The following is a 6,317-nucleotide window of genomic DNA, read 5'->3' on the forward strand; positions in this document are numbered from 1 at the left end:
AAGGGGGGGAAAGATAATAATAATAATTTTTTGTTTTTTTTTCCAAAAATAAAAAAAAAATTTCGGTCGAATAATGTAAGAAAATTTTATTAATTTTAAAAAATGTTTTAAAAAATAAAAATAAAAAAAAATGCAAAAAAAAATACAAAAAAAAGAAAAAAATCAATAAAAAAAATATAAAAAAAAAAAAAAAATAAATCAATAAATAAATAAAAAAAAAATCAATTTAAAATAAGAAAGAAAAAGAATTATTATCATTATTATTATTATGTATTATGTATAATACATTTATTAAAATTTATATAAAAATGAATTTTATTTAAAAATTGTTCGTTGGAAGAAGAAAACAAATTTTTTTTTTTTTTTTTTTAATAATTTGTATCATTATTATTATTTAATCGGCGACTAAATCACGTTAAAAATTGCATAAATATTTATATATATAGATATATATGTACGATTCCAGGGGAAGTTTCCTGGGTAAAAATTTTTTTATTTAAAATTGATTATTATTATTATTTTTATTTAATGTTATGTAGTATTTTGGAAAATGTAAACAAATCAATAACAACAACAAAGCCGATGTTTTTTTTATGTGAGGGAAAAATTTTTTTTTTTGTTGTCAATAATGATTTTTACGTACGTTAGAGAGAAAGAAAGAAAATTGATGAATAGAGAAAATAAAAAAAAAGGAACAGAAAGGAATAAGGAAAAATTTTTCCCTGACAAAAATAAACAAACAGAAAATCGGCAACGTTGTAAACAAAATTTTAATCGAATTTTATTTATTTTTATTTATAAATTGTATTATTTTGAGAAAAAAAAATCGTCAGGTTGTTTATACATTTTTTTTTTTTTTTAAAGTTGGCATATTTAAAACGATGAAGAACAACAACAACAAAAACAATACGATAATAATGATGATAAAAAAAAATCGTTATTATTAATGTGATTAATAATAATAATAATTTTTTTGTGCGTTAAGAAAATTGAAATTTTTTTCTGTTTATTTGTTGTTTCAATCAGAATATTTTATATTTGTGATTTTTTCTTTTTCTTTTATTTTTCGTCTCTATTATTATTATTAATATTATTGATATTTAAAATGATATATGTTTTTATTTCAAAGATGGAGAAAATGTTTTTTGTTTATTTTGAAAATCGTTTTCTCGATCGACGATTGTGTTTTGTGTTTTACAAATTGTTTTTCTTTTTAAACTTCAAAGCGTTCAAAAATTGAGCAACGTTACAATTGCATAAGCTAAGCCGTAATTTTTTTTGTTTTTTATTATTATAATTATTATTATCATTCCGTAATGTAATGTTACGGCGGTGTGTGTGTGACATTGCAATGGAATGAAAATAATATGAAGGAAATCACAACTAGAAAGTTCTTTCAAAATTTTCTTTTCTTTTCTTTTTTTTTTTTTTTGTTATTATTTATTTTGTAACACCAGATGTAAACACTTGTATTATTATTATTATTTGTATTTATATTACAACTACTACTAATATTGTCAGTGGGGGAGAACTTTCTTGTTTTTTGTGAAAGTTTTTTATATGAAATCATTCGAGTCATTTTTTGATTCGTGCCAATTTTAAATTAAGGGTTTTTTTTTTTTTCGTTTTCGTTCCAAAGAATTACGATTTGCTTATGTAAACGTTGTCACGACCAGTTTTTTTTCTCTCTCTCACTCAAAACATTAAAAAAAAAAAATTTGATATTTTTTTCTATTTATTTATTTAATAAAATCTCTCAGGAAATTTTGAAATGATCTCTCAAATTCAGTCGATGGGTGAAAGTCTAGATCGACCAAAAAAAAAAAAAAAGTATTTAAATAAAATGGTCGTGAAATTTTTTGAATGCAAACGTTCGTTCTCTTTTTTCGAACGCTAACTATAAAAAGAAGAAGAAAAACAAAATGAAGTATAAAAGAAAAGAAAAGAAAAAAAAATTTAATGGAATTTTTTTTTAAAAAAAAAAAAAAGGGAGAAATAAGTTGGGTTAGCCACAGGTAAAGCCAGGCAGACAGGTTTCAATGAAATTTATCAAAAGTTTTTTTTTTCTTTTTTTCTATTTCCCTTTTTTCTTTTCTTTTGTAAAATGAAACTTTGTAACACACAAAACAACACACACACAACAGAGAATTTTGTTATTATTATTGTTGTTTATCATGTAGTAAGATTTTTAAATTATTGTACAAAGAAAGAGAGGGAAAAGTCTCCAAATGTATACCAAAAAATGAATTTTTATCGTGCATCTCATTTTAAAAAAATTTTTATTTTATTTTATTTTATTATTTTTTACTCACATGTGAACCGTTTGAAATGTGTACCTTAAAACTATGATTATTATTATTATTATTATTATTATTTGTCTCTTTGTAAATTCAAATTTGATCGGTGGTAATTGTGTGAATCGTTTTTTATTTCGGTTAAATTTTCCATGTCACGTTTTTGGCGGATTTAAACGCAATTTAAAACCGCCATTTTCTTGTGTGTGTGTGTGTGTGTGTACCTTTCGCACAAATCGAAATGGAAGAAAAAAAATAATGAAAACGATTTCACAATTGCCGAAGGTTAAGTTTAAAATTAATGTATACGCTTGACCCGAATTTCAATTTTCTTACAACGTGTAGCCAACGAGTTTTTCTTTATTTGCAAACGTTTTAAGTAAAAAAAAAAAAAAGAAAAGAAAAATTGAGGTTTGAAATCACCGAAAGAGGAGAAGAAAAAAAAGGAAAGAAGAAGAAAAGGTTTGAAACCCTTTTTTTCCCTTCCTTCCTTTTCAAAGGAAAAACATTCCTTTTTCGGTGATTATTATTCTCGATTCGAAAAGGTTTCACTATAAATTTTTTTTTATTTTTTAAAATCGTTTTGCAATATTATTATTATTATTATTTTAAATATGCCAACGAAAAAAGAAAATTTGTCAAAAATAATGCAATTTAAATGGGTGCAATTTAAAAAAAAAAAAAAAAAGTTTATTTTAAATCGGAAAATTATTAAATTTAAAGAGAGATGGAGAGAGATAGGTGAGAGAGAGAGAGAGAGAGAGTGAAGAAAAAGGTTGAATCATGTAAAAAAAAAATTATGCGTGTAAAGAAATGTGTATGTATATATATATAGATACGTATATACGTGCGTGTATACATACGCACACGAGTTGTAAAAATTGCAAAACATTCCGTAATTTTAAACGAAAAAGAGAGAGAGAGAGAGAGAATAATTTTTTTTTTTTTTATATATATATGAACTCCGTCACAGTGATAAAATAATAATGATGATGATGATGATAATGATTATCTATCGATCAAGTACAACGAGAGAAAATGACTCTTTCCTACCTGGTTTTTAATTTTTAAAAAACAAATTTGAAACACTGACTTCATAAGCAAAAAGGAAAAAGGAAAAAGGAAAGGAAAAAAAGGGAAAAAATGTCTTTCGCTTTTTTTTTTTCTTTTCTCTTTTAAATAATATAAGAAATTATATAAATATATATATATATATAAATATAAATATATAAATCGAGTACAAAGAATTCACGAGAGAATGTTTGTTTGTTTGTTTGTTTGTTTGACTGACTGATTGTTTGATTGATTGATTGACTGATTGATTGTTAAACGCAGATTATAAAACAGGAATAGTTTTAAATTTATAATATTAATAATTATTATTATTATTATTGATAAAAGTTATTATTATTATTATTATATTTAATTATTTGTACGTGCGCGTAAAATAAATCGAGTACGAGAGTGTAAATATATATATAAGGCGTGCAAAAAAAAAGGGAGGGATGAGAAAAGAGTAAAAGAAAAATGCAGGGGGGAGGGGGGGAGAAAAAGAAATTATATAATCACGTGATGAAAAAGGGGTTGTTAACGAGAATTTTTCTTTTTTTTAATAAAGGCGAAATGAGTGAGTGAGTGAATGATTGAATGAATGCGAGAAAGAATTTCGTTTCGATATTCGTAATAATAATAATAATTATTATATTAATCGGTAATGATAATGATAACGAAAATAATAATAATAATAATCGATCGTACGTTTGTGTTTTTTTTTTTTTTTTTTTTTTTAGATGAAAAAGTTATGTATAAAATTTTTATATAAGCGAGAAAAGTTTTTTTGTTTTCGTTTTCGTTTCTTTTTCATTTTCTTTCTCTTTTTTTTTTTAAATTAAATTTTCCGCGAATGATTTAACGATAATAATAATAATAATTGTATTCAAACGCGTGGCGGGGATTTAAAATTTTTTTTAAATATTTTATTTCGTTTTTTTTTTTTTTTATTGTATTTCGATCGCAAGTTTATTTTTTTTCTTCCCTTCCCCCCTCCTCGCCACCCCCAACTCCCCCGTTTTTGCGATCATCGTTTTTAAAAAAGAATGAAGGAAAAAAGGAAGGAAAGAAAGAAAGAAACGAAAACTTTTTTTTTTCTCATCGTAGTTTTTATGTGTAATGTTTATTTTTGTATATTGATTGATTGATTGATTGATTGATTGTTTGATTTTTTTTTTTTTGTTTTCTCTTTAAACCCGCTCGAATGCAAATTAAAAATTTGCAAATGGTTCCTTTTCACTATTATTATTACCACCACAATTACCTGAAACCTCGTAGACCTTTCCTTTACCCTAATCCCGAATTCCTTCCTCTCCCTATCCCCGGGTCCTTTATAAAAAGGACCCCCAATAATAACACGTTTATGTATGGCTATCGCTCTGCGAAAAATCTTTAAAAAAAAAAAAAAAAAAAATTTAGAAATTTCAGGTATCAGGAGGAAGATTTAAAAAAAAGGTTTGCTATTCACAAATCATTCATTCATACATTAACATGGAATATTATTATTATTACATTTGGTGATTTGAAATTTTTTAAAAGTGGATCGTATTCAGGTATGTTAAAGAAAAGTTTATAAAAAAGGGGATTTGTGTTTTGTTTGTGTGTTGGTTTGTTGGGTTGTTTGTGTTTGTGTTGTTTGCTATGAATTTGCATGTATTTTTTTGACATTTTCAGAACTTTTTTTTTTTTTTTATAAGTAGGCCGAGGTCTTTAGAATTGTCGAACAAGCCCTTTTTCCTTTTTTTAGTATCGGAAAATTTTCTATTGCCACGTACAATTCGATGATAAATGTTGCGAAGGCGTGTTTTTATCTCGCCAAAAAAAATAATATAATTTTTTTTTTTTAAATATCTTTGACTACCTTAACTGTTTGTTCGTTTGTTAATTGTTTTTTTTAGATTACTAATTTTTTTTTTTTTTTTACGTGGGAGTAGTAATGAATTCCGCATTTATAATAATTTGTCCGCCATTTTTTTTCCCCGATCAGCTTTTTTATCATGGCTCTCACCGTAAATTTGTATTTTACATATCGTTTAAATTTAAACTTACGGTTGGCAACCTTGATCAAAGTTTTTTTTTTATTTAAATATTTTAATTTTCTATTTAAAGAGAGAGAGAGACAGAGAGAAACAAAATAATTTTTATTGTTGTCGTTTAGTAAAACGTTACCAAGCATTGAATTAGGCGTGTGAAAAAAACAAAACGATTATTAATAATAATAATAATATAGAATTATTTTATTACGTAATAATAAAAACATTTTATTAAAAATTTAACGTAATGACATTTTTGAAGGTTAATTATTATTATTAATAAATTAATAAATAAATAAATGTAAATAAATTAATTCTTAATGCAAATGTAAAAACGTATCCGGAATGATTTTCTCTCTCGCCAGAACTTAACACTCCTTATTATTATTATTATCATTGATAAAGAAACAAATAAGGATTTGTAGAGTAATAATAATAATAATAATAATTTAATAAATACGAGTAGGAGTTTGTAAAATAATTTAGATTTGAATATTTTAATTTTTGATTTTCACAAAAGGACAACCAAATAAATTTGGTACGGCGAAAATTGCCCAATCATCATCATCATTATCAATTTAAATGTCGAGAGTGTGACGGTGAGAAGGGAGGGGAGGGGGGAATTAAAATATATTTTTAAGGGTGGAATTAAAATAGTAGTTATAGTAGTAGTAGTGACAGGTACCCTCTTGAATGATTATTTAAATTTATTTATTTAAATTTTTTTTTCTTATTATTATCATTTTGAAAAAAAGTTGTAATATGTGATAATAATAATAATAATAAACACTCGGAGGAGGTTTTTTTTTTTACAGTTAGAATTTAAATCCAGTTTTTTTTTGTAAAAAAAACTTCAGGTAAATTTTAAATCAATTACTGAGACAGAATAATTTATAAACGACAACCTTCACTTTATTGTTCGGCCATTTTATATTTTTCT

This window comes from Pediculus humanus, genomic scaffold (genome assembly GCF_000006295.1).
Source record: "Pediculus humanus corporis 1103172107764 genomic scaffold, whole genome shotgun sequence".
In the NCBI taxonomy this organism is placed as follows: domain Eukaryota; kingdom Metazoa; phylum Arthropoda; class Insecta; order Psocodea; family Pediculidae; genus Pediculus; species Pediculus humanus.